Below are 16,962 nucleotides of genomic sequence, written 5' to 3'. Positions count from 1 at the left end.
TTGCCGTTAACTACCACTAGAGGTAGGTGGCCTTTAAAAGCTCTAAAACTGACAAAGAACTTGCCTCTGCCGATCACGGGAATTGCCTTCCCTGGTAGTCCTTCAGACCGAACTGGCATCTCTGAAGCCGGGTAGTAGATAGGCTGGGATGGAGTCTCTTGAGGGTGCTCCACGAGATTATTGAGAGCGCTGACCCTGTGTCAACCTCCATGTGGCACGGTTTACCTTCTAGGGAAACGGAGAGAGAAATTTTACTAACAGTGTGGCAAGTACGCCTGGCAAGGTGGTGCGTGCGACAGTTTAATACTTGCCTCTGTGGTCCCGAGTGCAAGGACGGGGGTCTGTGTGCAGCGCTTTGAGGGGCTTGGCAGACTCTCGCGATGTGCCCCCTCTTGTGGCAGTTGTTGCAAGTGGCTCCTTTAAACTTGCAGGTGGCCCTTTGATGCGATCCCCACAGGCTAGGCACAGTGTGATGTGCTTGGGTGGACCGGTGTATTCTTGTTTGGCCCCTACCTGCGATCGTCTGTCGTTGGCGAGGCGGTGGACGTCGTTTTCATCGTTGTGGGTTTCCTCCGCTTCCACCTCTTCGGAATGGACTGGGAACGATGCCAACTTGGCACTTGGGCCCTGAATTTCAGTGGCTGAGTTCGTTGCTAGCTCGGCTGCTAGGGCCTCCTCGACCGCTTGCGCGAGGTTGAGGTCTTTTTTTGCTAGCAGGCGCCTCTGTAGGTTGAGATCCTTGACCCCACAAACTAATTGATCGAGGAGCATGTCCTCCAGGTATGTTCCAAACCTGCAGTGCAGGGCTGCTGTTCTGAGGGCGGCCATATATTGATTGATGGTCTCCTTACTTGATTGCTTCCTCATACGGAACGTGAACCTCCTGGCGATTTGTGAGGGCCTGGGAGCGTAGTGGTTAGTGAGGATCTCAAGCAACTCGGACCATGGAACGTTTTTCAATTCTCTCGGCGCCACAAGTGCTGCGGCGGTATCGTAAACGGTGGCTCCGCAGTAGATTAGGAAATAGGATTTTTTCCGATGCTCTCCCGCATCCGCCCGGCCGACCTCATGGATGTAATGATTGAAGCGGTTCTTATACGATTCCCACTTCTCTTCGTCTGGTTTAAACGCCGGGAATACTGGGTTGGAACTCATGGTGCTGGAACGGCTGGGCTACCTGCGGAAAAATCTCTCTGGGACAACGGGCGCTTGTGAGTTACTAGTGATATCAGCTCTGGAGAGGTTTTTTTGCTACCCTCTCTTTTTCTCTCTGGGTTACCACGTTGGCTGCTAGCCGTTGGAGGTGTCTTGATTCGCGCCAAAAGTGGGTGTTAATGACTTCCTACAGCGCTGTGCTGTGTCTCCTACTGGCTCGAAATTCAAATGACACCCGTGCTTGAATTTCGCGCCAAATACAGAGCGGCTGCGGCTCGCAGCGCTTCACTTTCCCCGTAAGCGGGGCTAACAAGCGGCACAGACGCTTCTAACTTTTTGAACCAGACCGCTTTCTCTGGCTGCGGATCAGCGTTTGCTCTTTTTGATCGCTCGTTTTGTTGGCTGACCGCTCTCTCTGGCTGCGGATCAGCGTTTCCCTTTATCGCCAGCCGATCGCTCTCTGGGCTGCGGATCGGTGGCTAGTGACTCAGCGGTTGCATGGTGCTACTGGTAGCCATCCCATCCTCGTCGCCAGTGTTAAGTTTGAGCAATGAGAGGCTAAACCAGAGCATGAGTGCAACAATACTTTATTTTACAATAAAGGGCTGACCGTGCTTGCCACGCCTGGAACTGGCTCGCAGCAATCAGCAACTGGTTGGACCCGCAGCCTGCTTTTATAGCTGGCTGCTGGAGAGAACCAACCAATGGGAATGGGGGAATAACGCCCACACAAAGTGAGTGGACCTGAGTGAGAACTCCTAGAGTTCTCAGGACATAACAGTAACCACCTGCCCATCTGCAATACACAGCACCCACTTGTAGTGCTCTCCCACCTGTAGAGCTTCCTGAGTCTCCTCCCCATCACTTGCAGATGCTGGAAGAGGCTTATGCACATTTTGCCAAGTGCTGCTGGGTTGCTTTGCTCAGCTCTTGCCAAAGCCAGAAGTGGCTTCTGTACAGATGCTGATGAAAGGCTGGGAAACTGTAGACCAACCATCCCAGCCACTGCCCACCTATCCTTACTAGTACCCACTTCTAGCACCTCCACCACCTCCACATACCTTACCTAGAACTTCTATCTCTTCCCACTTACTGAGAAAAGCAATCCTGAGGTTACAATAGTAACTAGGATTGCCATTTCTTTGTGATGCAATCACCTAACATTAGTCTTTAAAACCACACCAGGTAGTAATGGTAATCCCAGTTATAATTGCTCTTGTAACCCAAGGACAACCTGTATTGCACCATTCAAAACAAAAAGATAAGACTAACCAGAGAAATAAACACACTGGTTTTATGAAATCTCCTTCCATTTTATTATCTATGCAGCTAACATGGTCAATATTTTTAAGATGTTCAGCACAGATGCAGCATTACAGAAAGATACCATCCTATGACTCATACTCTCTATTTCATAATCTGAAGGAATTTGCTCTTGAAGTTGTGTTCTTCTAATTGAGATTCGGGAACCTCAGTAGTACCATCTTTAGAGTTTTGTTGATTTGTAATTCTTTTTAATGTGATATTTTTCTAATATCAAGCACTGGAGCAATGATGAAGAGCAAAAGGGACATTTTGTAGAGAAAATGTCTTTACTGGATACAGACATGTCGGAGATGGATTCTTATCAGAGAAGACTGTAGTTTCTGAATATTAAATGTGTTTAGACAGCTCAAACAAACAAGCAATATTTTCAATGGTAATGAGCTGATTTAGAAATCTCAGTAGGGGGAAATCTGTCACTGATAGTTTTTGGTCTCCATCCAAGCTAAAGGTTAAAGTTAAAGTTAGATCAGCAAAATGTCAAATGTTTGTGACAAATATATCCTTTGCTTTCATTTTTCTCTATTTCTCCTTCCAGCCTAGTCAGTCTTTTCAATTTGCATATGTGTTGATTCTGGCTGGGAATTATGGAAACTGTGGTGCCCTAATAATACAGTACATGCTATTATAAAGCCTTCAGATTTACTCTGGCTGAAAACAAGAATTTTTTTTACCATCCATTGTAGTTCAGAACTGAATTGACTTAGTCTTTAATAACATTTTGATTTTCAACACTGTCAGCGAGATGGAGAACTCAGAATGAGATTGTTATTAGTCTCCTTTTGGGGTGGGAAGACGTTAAAAAGCAATTTCAAGAGAAACGATATACACATGTCAAGCAGTACACTCAAGTTGAAAGGGAGACATTAGCCCTTACAGCTTCCCCTTGGCCAAACCAGCAATTTAGTTGCATCAGTTGGTCTCTGAGGAAAAGAACCAAAACCTAAAAAGAAAAGAACTTGGAATGTCAGCAGAAGTGAGGGTAACGTTAATTCTAGGGCACACATCTCCAAAAAGAAAAATCTAGTGTCTTAATAGCTGCCTAGAAGTGAGCAGTGCAGCTTCCTTGCACAAGCATGGGGATGTAAACAGATCTTGCACAAGCCGAAAATATATCAGATCATATAATGGGAAAGCTTGAATTCTGAAGATCCTTCCTTTCATCTGCTATCTCTGACACCACAGGCTGCATTTTTCCATGTTTCCAAGCAATGCCATTAGAAGCCCCAGATTTTTAATTCCATTCATTTTGGGTTGAAGCAAAGTTGTCTGATACAAGCTGCAATGACAACAACAACAACAACAAAATGATGAAACCCTCTGCCATAATGGGAAACCTACTCCTTTGTAGTTGTGTTCCAACACTGGACACATTACATCAATCATGTGGCTTGTTTAGTGGCATAAATTGTGTCACACCCTCCCAACCTCATGGAAACCTAAGTGCATAAGGGATGATGGCAGGCCACACTTTTTGAGCTCTCTAAATGGCACTCCTCTTTGGAATACAGCTCCCCTAATCCCTTTTTGTTACCTATACAAGCTCATGTCTGAAACATTTGGAGGACACCAGAAGTTTGCTGCAGAAATAAAAGAAGTCTTCAAAGTCAGTCTTTAATTCTCTGTTATTATGGACACCAAGAGGAAACTCTGACTCACATTTATTATTTTCATTAACACCAAAAAGAATTAAAATCTGGGCCTCCTTGAAAGCACCGTCACTATCATCTTTATTCATATTCTTCAGAAAAAGTGGGGAGCTACTTCAAATATTTGTACTGTTCCCAGTCAGGAGGTCCTATCATATTTGTCTCTTTGATTTTTCTTTTTCTAAAATCCTATTTTCATTGACACCTTTATCCAAGCTTTTTTCATCATGCTATAGAAAAGATAACATAAATTTATGCTACTTTTTGTATTTGGTGCACAGGAATAAGAGGCAAAGGCGAGAGTGAAGGCTAACAGGATTTATTGTAACATTTAAAGGTTGCCACAGCTTTCCTCTAACTAACAGGAAGCCAGCTGACAGGGCAACAGCTGATTCTGTTTGACAGCTCCTTTTATACTCAGCTGTCAAACAGAATCAGCCAATCAGGAACAATTCCGGCTCCCGCTCAAAGAGCAGACTAGAGTGAAAACTTCAGCAGAACGCTACATTACTGTTAACTGTGATCCTAAAATACAGTTCCTCTACTAGATACATTCCTCTTGACTGAACTTAGCTCTGTGCCAATATACCAATAAAGGAAAATATTTGTAGCTCAGGGTGGACATGAGAGGTCCTTGGTGCTTTCTGACAACATCTGTGACAATATTCTCAGTGAAGCAAGAAACCTTGAATAAGCAATCAGCTTATTTTCTATCTGTAAGCAGTGATCAATATCATTTCATTGAGTCATATATTGCACATTTTCCTTATAGGACAGAAAAAGTTATAAAACGTCCAGACTACTCACCTTCTGGTACATGAAGTTAGGCTCTTCGACTTCAGAGCCAATGCTCTTTTGACATCCGAAATCATAAAGCACAATTCCTAACTACAATCCATTGGCAGTTACTGCCTTTTTCTGTCTTTTGCCCTGGGCCAGGGAATATAACTGCATTTATCATGCTGGCTACTTGTTTTTTCAGTCCAAGGTCATTTTCTGTGTGAGATAAATGAAAATTTATTAGATTTTTTTAAAAAAAATCCTGACTGTAAAGGACAAGGGCAGACAAAGATGCCACTAGTCATGCTGGCTAAGACTAAATAAGAGGTAAACATGTTTGGATGTAAACCACATTGATATAGGGAAATGCTTACATGGAATGGAGGTTTTTGCAGAAGAATGTTATCAACAACAGTTATCAATTTGTGTGTGCGTGTGCATGTGTGTACATGTTCACTGAAACAGATATGGAATATAGACATATATGTGTGCCCTACTAATTTCACCATTAATTTTTTTCCTGCTTCTTATAAGATGTGTGCATCATTGACAGGAAATTGCAAGAAATATATATATTCCCAACATCTGCTTATAGTACACAAGTCAAATCTCTTCCCTGTTCTCAGATAGGATTCTTTAAAAGTGAAATTTAAAACTGAATTTTTGAATGGAAGAATTGTCTAGTAGCCCTTAAAGTCTAGTAAATATGAAAGTATGTTATTGCAGCATCTTATATTATTATGTCATTATGCAGATTACATTATGATGTCATTATGCAAAGAACAAAAACTGAACTGAGCATAGTAACCACATTATGCAGATAACATTAATTGCCTCAAATGTATAATGAAGGACAACTAATGTAAATGTAAGCTCCTCACCCTGACTACTTCGTATGCAGAGAGGTATCATTTGCCTATTATCTCAGGGAGATGTCTGGGTGAAAATTTGGTAAGCTAATTGGGAGTCCATTAAATCAAAATTTCCCTACACTGATAAACAAATACAAGCAAACATCAAGTAAATGTCTGGAAAAAAATAATGTAGCTTCTTATACATGAATAGATAGTGCTATTAGATAATAGTGCTATTAGGTAATGTACTGAATTCTCTCTAGGCAGATGCTATAGTGCCTATTCTTGCTTAAGAAATGTAAATAAAAGCATATATCTTGGTTTTCTATTCAGGTCTTTTAAATTTGCCATGACAACATCCTGAAAGCCTTCCTGATTTTATTAGGATTATTTTTTCTTAGAGGCACAACTTGGGATTGTTAGATATTGTTAAGACTGCAAATCCCAGAATTCCTATCTGGCTGGGAATGCTTGGAAATGCAGTCCCCAAATTTACAGAGAGCACTACATTAGGAAAGACTTATTTGAGTGTATAGCACTGCAACTAAAAACTGTTTCTGCTAATAGGGGAATTGAAATTCTCTATAATTATAGAAGTCCACACAATCCAAAAACCAGTATAAATTCCTACCAAAATATATTTGGATTGTGTTTTGTTTTGTTTTGTCTGCCTTCCAAGGTATAAAAGTCCATCCAATGCCTAAGCAAATCCTAACAATCCAAGAGAAGCAGTTTGGTCCAGCTACAGGGTTGTTTCTTGGTGAAAAGGATTTGTGGGCTGCAGTTGGGCATTCTTCCATAGATGACCAGAACTGATTAATGCTTTTCAACAGTTGAGTTTCTTATTTAACCTTTAGTGTCTTACTTATCCAACAGGGATGCAAACATAAAATTCATTGGGAAAGAAATCAATCATGTCAAAAGCATTTTATGGGAGATCAGCAAGAACTTATCCTCACACTTTTCTAAGGATTAACAATGAAAAGATAATGTGTAAGCAGAGAGCTGTCACTTGGTAATAGAAGGACTCTTTGGAATATTTATATGTTCTGTGGGCAAGACCATATGAATTTTTAAATAATTGCACCATTCATGTTTTTACCACTGCACAATGAATTCAGCCGGCTTTGAAGCCAAGTATTAATCATTTATTACCAATTATATTTTACAACAACTTTCTGTATTGCTTCTCTGGTGACTGTCGTAAACATGTCAGCCTCTTTCTCCATTTTGGGAACCCAACTCATCAAATATGTCTACAAGCTCATTATTCAGCAAGGATTGCCATTTTGCCTTTTTTATTGTCTTCACAGTGCTCAGGTTCAGTCATGATTTGTTCATGACACATTCCTCTTCAGCATGATTCAAAATGAAGCCATGACAACCACAGCCATTAATCAGTGGATGCAAGCTACCTATCAGCTTAGATTTAATAACCTCATATATGTATTGAGTTCAGGAATTTGGGGGCACTATTCTTAGTCTAATCTGATATTTAGACTAATCTGGATGATATTGGGGGATTGATCTGGTCTATTGTACTGAGTGAGATATATCCTTAAGGTAGTTACAGGTATGCACTCATTCTACATATTAAAATCCCAAATGAAAACTCAATTTGTATATTCCTCTAACGGATGTACAAGTTGACTAATTATGCCAAATATGCTGAATAATCAAGAAGGACAACTATGTTCAAATTCTCTTTTCTAATCTTCTCCAGGCTAGATTAGCCAAGGATGGATAAAACTCCGGTTTACAATATGAGCCAATAGTTGAAAGTAGCTGCAAACATGTCCAAATAACTTCTCCTCAAAATCCTCTTTTTCTCATCCTTGTGTTTAAGAGAGCAGATCTGAAAACCACTCGATATCATTCTATGTAGCATATTCTGAAAACATGTAGGGCTGTATTTGAAATTATCCTGGAAATTTTCAATTAGTGTGGAATAAGGTTGACCTGGCCAAAATAGCTAAGTACATCTCAATTAAGCAAATTATAAAGGAATATTTGCATCTGACAGTTTAATTCAAAGCAAAGCTTAAGAGCACCTACTATAGAGCTAAAGACTCCATCCTTTCTCACTCATTTTTTCTTTCAAATACTGTAGGTTTTCATTTCTACCCAATAGTCTTCAGAGCATTAGTGAGAGCACTGACTTTGGACTGTGAGCACAGATAGTGGTTTCTAGAAAAAAATGTGGCTGAAGTTCTTTTCCATTACTGGTGAGGGGATTTGTAATTCCCTGATGATTATGGTCTGTTGTGTAGTAATATCTCCATCATGTATGTGTGAGATGAAGGCATTTGTATTCATCCAAGCCTTTATAAACAAATGTTAAATTTACAAAATCCATCAAGGGATCAGACTGTTTTAAAGCATGTGCTTGTTTTCATCTTCTGTTTTTGTGGTTTATGATATTGATCTTTTGTGCTCTGCCCTACCCCCAAATCTAATATGGGAAGATTTATTTATGTTTTTTTCATGCTGCTGGCCATTTCTTTCTTCTGAGACTATCGAGGCAGAAGCATATCTCACATCAGAATTTACATAACTGTGCAATTAATTTGGGTGAGCTTTTTCATTTCTTTTGTTAGTTGCTTTGTGTATTACATATTGATTCAAGTTAAAGTTTTAAAATATTGAAGTGTTTTAAATAGATTATTTTAAAAAGCTAATCTATTTAAAACAGATTAAGAAAATGTACTTGAGAACACCATATTTCTCTCAGTCCAGATGTATAAAAATATTCAACAAGTATCTTATCCCAAGACTTAAAAACTTTACAACAGCCTTCCCAATTTAGTATCTTCCAAATGTTTTGCTCTAAAAATTCCAGATGTGAGGGAAAGAATTAGTTCTCTTATCAGCAAGGATAAGTATGTTCTTCTTGCCAAACTTCATAAGGTACACCACTAAAGTCGAATCTTAGACCTTTGTCTCTATATTAGGTAAAGGTAAAGGTTCCCCTTGAACATACATGCTAGTCATTTCTGGCTCTAGCGGGCATTGCTCACCTCTGTTACAAAGCCGAAGAGCCAGCACTGTCCAAAGATGTCTTTGTAGTCATATGGCCGGCATGACTAAATGCCGAAGGTGCATGTTACCTTCCCACAAAGGTGGTCCCTCTTTTTCTACTTGCATTTTGACATGCTTTCAAACTGCTAGATTGGCAGAAGCTGGGACAAGTAACGGGCGCTCACTCCATTACAAGGTGCTAGGGATTCAAACCACCAAACTGCCAACCTTTCTGATCAACAAGCTCAGTGTTAGTGTTGAGCCACCATGTCCCTATTGTTTCTATATTACAATACAACAATTTTAAATAAGGTTTAATGCTGAAATACATGGGGGGTGGGGTGCACCCACACACAAACATACACAATCTGAATTGTCATTAAATTGATATGGTGCTATAAAGAATCCAGGATCATATATGACACATTAAATAATGATTTAATACTGGCAGAGAAGTGAAAACAGTTTAATTAAAATCATGTTCAATCTTTGTTTTCTTGAACATCTTGTTCATCTAAATAAACAGACCCAGTAACACACTGCATTCATGAGTAAACATTCATGAGTTCAGTGACTACTCAATGATGGAAGCTTTGATTGTGTATCTTTCATTCCACTTCTGCATTCTTAATAATTTTCCAGTAACCAGCTATTACTATAAAACAGAGGAGCTATTTTCATCCCTCAGAATGCCATCGACACTACATCAGAGAACATTCTGTTCTTACAAGGTATGCAAAGAAAATTTGTAAATTTTGGGTAATCTTGTTAACTTCTTTTTTTCTCCCAAAGCAGGTTGATTTATCTCATGGGATACATTCATCATAACTAACCTAACATTCATTGATTTTCAGTGGATACAGTTTAGGAAGTTTCACAATATTATTTTCAGTCAGAGATTCTCAGTATCCACATGTAAATAATGTTCTGTAGTCTTTTGATCTTTAATCTGTCTTTTCTGGGGCATGAGTCTGAAGTAGCAAAGACTTAAGAACCACTGTAATAGTCATGGACCTGAATTTTGGAGATAATTATGTAAAATTTGTGAAACTGATCTTTTCTTAACAGACAGCAAAAATAATGATTAACAGCGATTTAATTAAACTATGCGAAACACAAAACAGTAAAAGACAGGGTTGCCCACTGTCCCTTCTGTTGTTTGTCTTAGTTCTTAAAATGTTGAATCCCCTTTTTTTTTAAATCATACATTACCCTTTGTCCCTAAAAATTTTTTTCTTTTTCCCATCTTGTTTTATACCTTTGTGACTTTTTTCCCCCTTTTCCCTTTCTTTCTTGACCCACCTAGACTTTTTACCCACTCCTCTCTGAACCTCCGCCTTCTTGGCTTCCCCTCTCTGTTGTATTCTTCTTTCCTTTTGCTTTCTAGAATTATATTGATTTTGCATCTTATTTTTCTCTTTCATAGATATTTTTTTAAGTCTTAAGTCCTTCCTTTTCCCTCCTCTCTTTCTCCTTTCTTTCTTAATCAAATTTTTAGGTTCATTAAAAATGGCTTCTTCTTCCTCCGCTTCTTCCAGCTGTTGTTGAATTTGCTGACACATAGCAAGCGCCATTTCTAAAAAACAAAGGGCTTCTCCCATAGCGTCCTTGCCTTCTTTCCTTATTTTTACATATTGTTTTCTTAGTTCATCGAGAATTGAGCCATTATAAACTTTTTCTTCTTCTTTTTCTTTATCCTCTTCTTGTTATTAAGCCAATCAAAATATTTCCAAACTGAAAACAATTCCCCAAAGTCCCAAAGTCATCAAACAGTCCAGGCAAAGCACAAAATTCTTCCTTTTGCAGTTTCTCTTCCTGGGGTAATGTCAATTAGGGGAAAAAACCCAATCTGTATTTTAAATCCTTTTTGCAATTAGCTTCTAGTCTCTTAATCTTCAAGGCATCTCCTCCAACAAAGTCTTAATATAATTTTTTTTTCCAAACTTCTCCCTTCCCACTTGTAACAAAGGGCTTTAAATTTTTACCTTCTGTTAGAAAGCAGATTTTCCATGTCCATTTGTTAGTTCCATAAGGGAGGGAGAGTAACTTTCCCTTTCAGCACTTTCATTCACCGCTTTAGAAAACCTCCATTGGGAACATTGTAAAATCCAAAAAAAAAAAAAAATAGTAGTTTTCAAGGTATTGAATATGTCCTTAAAGTCCTGGTTCAGCCAAGAAAAACTTTCATTTTGCAACTTCCTCCTTCTTCCTCCTGCACATTCTTCAGCCAGTTGCCGGCTTCTTCGTGGCGGCCATTAAGACCGCCACTCCACCGCCTTGAGAAAAGGGGTTTTTTGCCGGCTGGGGAAGGGGTCTGCGATACCCCTCAACCCCTGTCCAGATCCCCCCTAGCTTCGGCTGCCCCAACAGGGCAGCCTTATCCTCCAGATCCGTTGGGATTGGAGGCACCAAGATGGCTAGCACGGCAGGGATCGTGGAGAATCGCGAATCCCTGCCGTCGCCGAAGCCTGGCAAACCGGAAGTCATTAGTTCTTAAAATGTTAAATAATGATATAATGGAAATAAAAGGATATGGAGGTAAAGATTTAAAAAGACTCATACAAATTAGAAGCTGTCTTGGATAATTTTGATTTTGGCAGATCATCTAGATGGAATTGAACTTTTAATTAATAAAATAAACAAACCCTAAGTTATTAGCAGGCTTCAATAAACAGGAGACAAACTTATTAACAAAAAATATGAAATTACAAGATGAAACTCAACTCATGAAAAAGATTTTAAGATTGAGAAGAAAGTAAAAAATTATAATCAATATGAATTATATGTTATTTCAAAACAAATATATTAAGTCATGACATGAAGTTTAAAAAGGTATGTTAAGATGAGATAACATACAATTGACACTAATGAAGAAAATTATTGTGATAAAGATGAATGTTTGTGCGCAGAATATTATTTTGTTCCAGACAATACCTACCTTGGCAACTGTTGGCAAAAGCATATATTTAAATTTGAATAGTAAAGAAAAAAAAGCATGGGATTAATATAAAGTATGACAAATCACAAGGAAAGAGGAGGATAGATTTATCACATTTGGAAGTGTATTTTACTGGATTCTGTTTATGTGTTGTTAAAGAAATATAAGATTACTGAGTTTAGAAGGTCATGATTTGAGATTTGGCTAGCATGGATATCTATGGTATAATCAAGATGAATGTAGAGTTTAAAAATCAATATGTTAGACAGAGTATTCTTAGAATATGGAATAAATATAAGGTTTTGCCAGACAACGCCTTTATGGCTTTTAACATAAGAAGCAATTTATAGATGAGACATTATAAGTAAACATAAATGGTTAACCTATTAAGATGCACTAGAATTTTCTCAAGTGGATTGTATAATGAAATCAAGAGAAGATTTGATAACAGAAGGACATTCTTGACAATGTACAATTATGTACATTGAACAATTATGTACAATTAACAGAAAGGTCTAAAGTGGATAAAAGATTTTATGGTTTTGAGCAAAGTAAGCCTCATTTTTAAGTAGAACTATGTACTAATGATGTTTGCTGTAATATATAAATTTTTACTGAAATGTGACAGAAAAAGATTGTATGATAAAATGGGCTAATTTTTTTGGCAACAATATACAAATGGTCCAATGGGAACATATGTGATTGCAAAGATTAAAATTTATTTTATGTTCTAGCCTTAAAGAGAATTTTTATAAAATCATGTATCATTGGTATTTCCCACCAGATAAATTGTCTAGAATGTATAAAGGTACTTAAAATCATTGCTAGAAATGTTAACAACATGGTGGCATTTTATCATGTTTGATGGAAACGTTAAAAAAATACCCAAAAAATTGGTTACAAATACATGCAATGATTCAGAAAATTTTAAAGACTAAAGCACACCTAAAACAATGTATTTTTCTTTTGGGACTAATAGATAATAGCTAGGGAAAAAGTCATGGAACTTTTTTTCTTTGTATGACAACTGCAGTGAGACTATTATATGCTCAAAAGTAGAGAGGCTCAAAATAATTACCTACAACAGAGGAATAGCTGGTGAAGATGAGGGAAGTTGTAGAGATGTCTAAATTAATCTCTCTTAGAGAAAAACAACATCTATATTTATAATTGACTGAAAACCCCTTACAGACTTTTTGCTTTTTCTGAAGCAGGAAAAAATGCATTTATGATGGTTTTGGTGATTAAAAAACCTGGATAACAGAAATAAATGAACTTTTCTGTAATCATAGAGTAAGAGGTAATTTGGTAGCTGTACTTATACTGTATCTGCTGCAAAGGAAATTGGAAATTTCTATATTTTTTCTCCATTTTGCTTTTTTTTTTTCTTTACTGCTTCTGCTCTTTGTTAGCTTGTGTTAGTTTTTATGTGCTTTGTAAAACTTTATTTTGAAAAACATTTAAATTAAATACTAGTTATACTAGATATACCCAATAGGTTTCACATTATTATTTTCAGTCAAAGATATTCAATATCCACATTTTAAATAATGTTCTATAGACTTATAGTCTCTGGAGTCTTTAATTTCATCTTTAATCCTCTGGGGGCTGAGTCTGAGGTAGCAATGAGTTTATGCCACTATGCCGGCCATGAACCTGGGTCACAGAGATTATCAAGCTAGAGATTTTTCTTCAGGATCACTCTAAAGGCATCCATCAGATAAAATCACTCAAGATGGCCTGTAAACTGTGACTGACCTGCTGAAGCTTTGGTTTTATTCTTGGCATGCATTGCTTTTATATTTTGCTTATATTCTTTTTCACTGTATTAGTTGCGAGATGCTCAAAGTCACGTCTATGAGATGGCTAGCATATAAAGCAAATAAAGAAAGAAATAGTCAGCATTCCAAATTTTAGGATTGGACTGATTCCTTCTGTATTAATGAATGGCAACTTTCTGACACTAGATTTTCAACTGGCTGCATGTTGCCTCTTTTTTTCTATGTTTTGGATATTACTGTATTCTTCACCCTTTTCTTTCATAGCATGCCATCCCACTGCAATTCCAAATAAGCTTCCAATGTTTGTCAACCTTCATGCATGTGTATGGTGATAGCATACATTTCAGCCTCAGCCTTTCCAATCAACAGGCAGAAACACATTTCAAAATGCCTATGCTTTTACATCAGGAATACCTAACCACGAACCCCTCTGCTGTCTACATGTAGTTTCTTCTTTGTGGCTCCTGAAATCTCTCCATTTGTAACTGCTGCACATTTTAAGATAAGAAACATATGAAAATTGTAGGGATACCACACCCAAAAAACCCCAAAGGATAAAAAAGACAAAAAATATCATAATGGTACATTTTATTATGCCCTCTGTATTTGGTAATATTACTTGAACCCTTCTCCTTCTTCAAAAACAAAAATAAAGTTAAGTGCAGCTGTTGCTTGCTCCTTCCAATTTATCTATTTTATTGCTTTTTCTTCATCTAAGCTGGTTAGTTATACATTGCCTTTCCATTGTCCCTTGGCATCTAAATGCTTCAGATTTCTTGATTGGGAGCTGCCAGATTAGCTACATAAATGTTTTAGATAGATAGATGATAGTTGATTGATTGATGATAGACAGACAGACAGACAGACATTATCATCAGCCTGTTAAATTGCTGCAGTTTCAAATTATCTCTCAGAAATTTTAGTTGCTGATTTCATCTCATTTTTCCTCTTTTTATTTCATATCTGAAAAAGAGCTATGTGACATTTCCAGTTTAATTCCACATTTAGCCTGTTGCAGTAAAACTATGCCTCAGAAGTTCTGAACATTTGCAATGCAGTAGCACCTTTAGTGCAAAGGTTAAAACAACATAGGGAGTCAGGTATATCAATTCTGCATGGAGGGCTGAAAAGAGACAAGCAACATCTTTGGTACAGTCCTGTGCAAATGTAGCACGATCTGTTCACTGGTGAATGTTTCGTTTCTGATGTGTGTTGCATCCAGGATCTGGAAAGAGAGAAATAAGTCAAAAAAAGGGCAAGTTGGCAAAAGTGGTATTGCAGTCCAAGCATTGTCCCTTTGGTAAATGTATTAATGTTACTTATCAACCTGCACATATAAAGAGGTTCGTTATTTCACACATGTACCCAAAAAGAAAAACCAGAAAATCCAGTTGCCTCTTGAAAAAGCATCTTTGGGTCAACCATGACCTGGATGACTGAGAATCTCCATTACCCATTCTTCCCTAAAATTCACATAGGAGAATTGATGAACACAGGTGCACATTTGGAAACATTTGCTACCATTTAAATAAAAATGCCATAAATAGCTAGATAAGCCAACAGTCTTCTGCTAACTACTCAACCACATTAGGAAAGGCTCACCTGTGATTTCTAGTTTGGGTATGTCAAAATTATCATTCACCATCCAAATCCTGGGCTACAGTAAAGTCCAGTTAATCCAAATCAATTTATCTTTGGGTCATATAATTATTTCAGACATTATGGAATGAAAAGAAATGTTGCAGAAACATAGATTCGAGATGAAAGGAAAGCAAAGAAGAGAATATATTTATAAATTTGTTTTACAAGCTATTTCTGTTTCTATTTCTGCCTCTAATATTTAAGTGGTTTTCTGAATAATTCCCTGTTTACTGTGTTCTAATATAAAGTGAAAGGGACTTATACTATTGACTGCAGTATAGGGTGAGGGGTGAGAAATTTACAGGTGAAATTTTGTTTGCCACAAAGTAATAAATTGTCATTATACTGCCCAAAACAGAAATATAGGACCCTTTGCTTCTTAAAGTGTAATGTTTATCAGTGAATGCTATTTGTTAAAAAAAGTGAACAGGAGTATGTCAGCTCAATAGGCAGAAGAAACAAGGAAGACAGGAAAGTGATCACAACTGTATTTTAGAACAAAATATTAGAGTTGGAAGGGATTTTGGACGTCTTCTAGTCCAATCTCCTGCTCAAGCAGGAAACCCTATACTATTTCAGACAGGTGGCTAAGGAATAAGGTGGTTTTTCCAAAGAATACTCAGTGGAGAAGAGTACACAGGTCATCTCCAAAATAAATGCTGATTAGAAGGAATGTGCAATTGTTGACTGTTGTGGATGATTTGAGTGATTGTTTCCTGCTGAATATGCAGAGAATTCAAGAAGAATATAATTCAGCAAAGTTTTAGGGGTCATGCTCGCAATGGAAGTTAACAGGGAAATCAAACAGGAATTCTCAGTGCAATTCAGTGAGGAAGTTTGAGAGTACATCTTTAACAAATCTTGCTTTTTGTAAATGTGTACTTAGTTAATTTGAAAGCCCAAGAAGGGAGCAAGATAAATAAAAACCATTCATTGAGCTATGCAAATAACTCAATAATTCAAGCAGCAGTTATTATATTTTATTTGCATTTCTGCCTAAAAGCAGCTTAATATATTACACTATCATAAATAGTAGTAGTCATTGAAGAAAATGTCAAAAGAATCAAAGCAATAAATAGCACTAACAATAGCACTTGGACTTATATACCACTTTGTAGTGCTTTACAGCCCTCTCTAAGCAGTTTACAGAGTCAACATATTGCCCCCAACAATTTGGGTCCTCATTTTACCCACTTCCGAAGGATGGAAGGCTGAGTCAACCTTGAGCCTTGTGAAATTCGATCTGCTAAATTGCACCACCCAGGCTTGTGATGGTCACATGTCATATAATAAGACAGAATGAAGATTTACCAGAACAAAAAGAGAGACTCCAATAGGAATTGTTAGAGAACGGATATTGATTTGTTTAAAAAAAAAAACAAGTCACATGGACAAGAAGGGCTATATACAGCTAGAAATATTCCACTCCACTAAAGTGCAAAAATAGTTTCTGGACCTTTGTAGAAGAAGCAGGCTCTGAGCCTTTCAAAAAGAGCGGGGGAGGGGGGGGAGAAGCAGATTTCTGAAAATTAAAGAGGATACATTTTACAAGAAGACAAAAGAGAAGAACTATGATAAGTGGTGGCATACTGCCAAGAGAAACTGAAACAAACAGGCCAAGCTGAAAAGGGAAAGGTTAAAATTTCCCCATAGGGACACACTGTCTTGTGCTTGACTACCTTTGCTTTGCTTTTATACCTGTTAGCTCTGACAATGCTTTTCTAGCTGGCAATATGTTCGGTTTCTTAAAATTGGTGATAAAGCATGACAAAAGCAGGATACAACTGTGCAATTACTTGGATATCGTTCATGTTATCAGTTAA

This window comes from Pseudonaja textilis, chromosome 1, assembly GCF_049901715.1.
Source record: "Pseudonaja textilis isolate UNSWEBS1 chromosome 1, rPseTex1.2, whole genome shotgun sequence".
Taxonomy (NCBI): Eukaryota; Metazoa; Chordata; class Lepidosauria; order Squamata; family Elapidae; genus Pseudonaja; species Pseudonaja textilis.
This window is presented reverse-complemented; position numbering follows the sequence as displayed.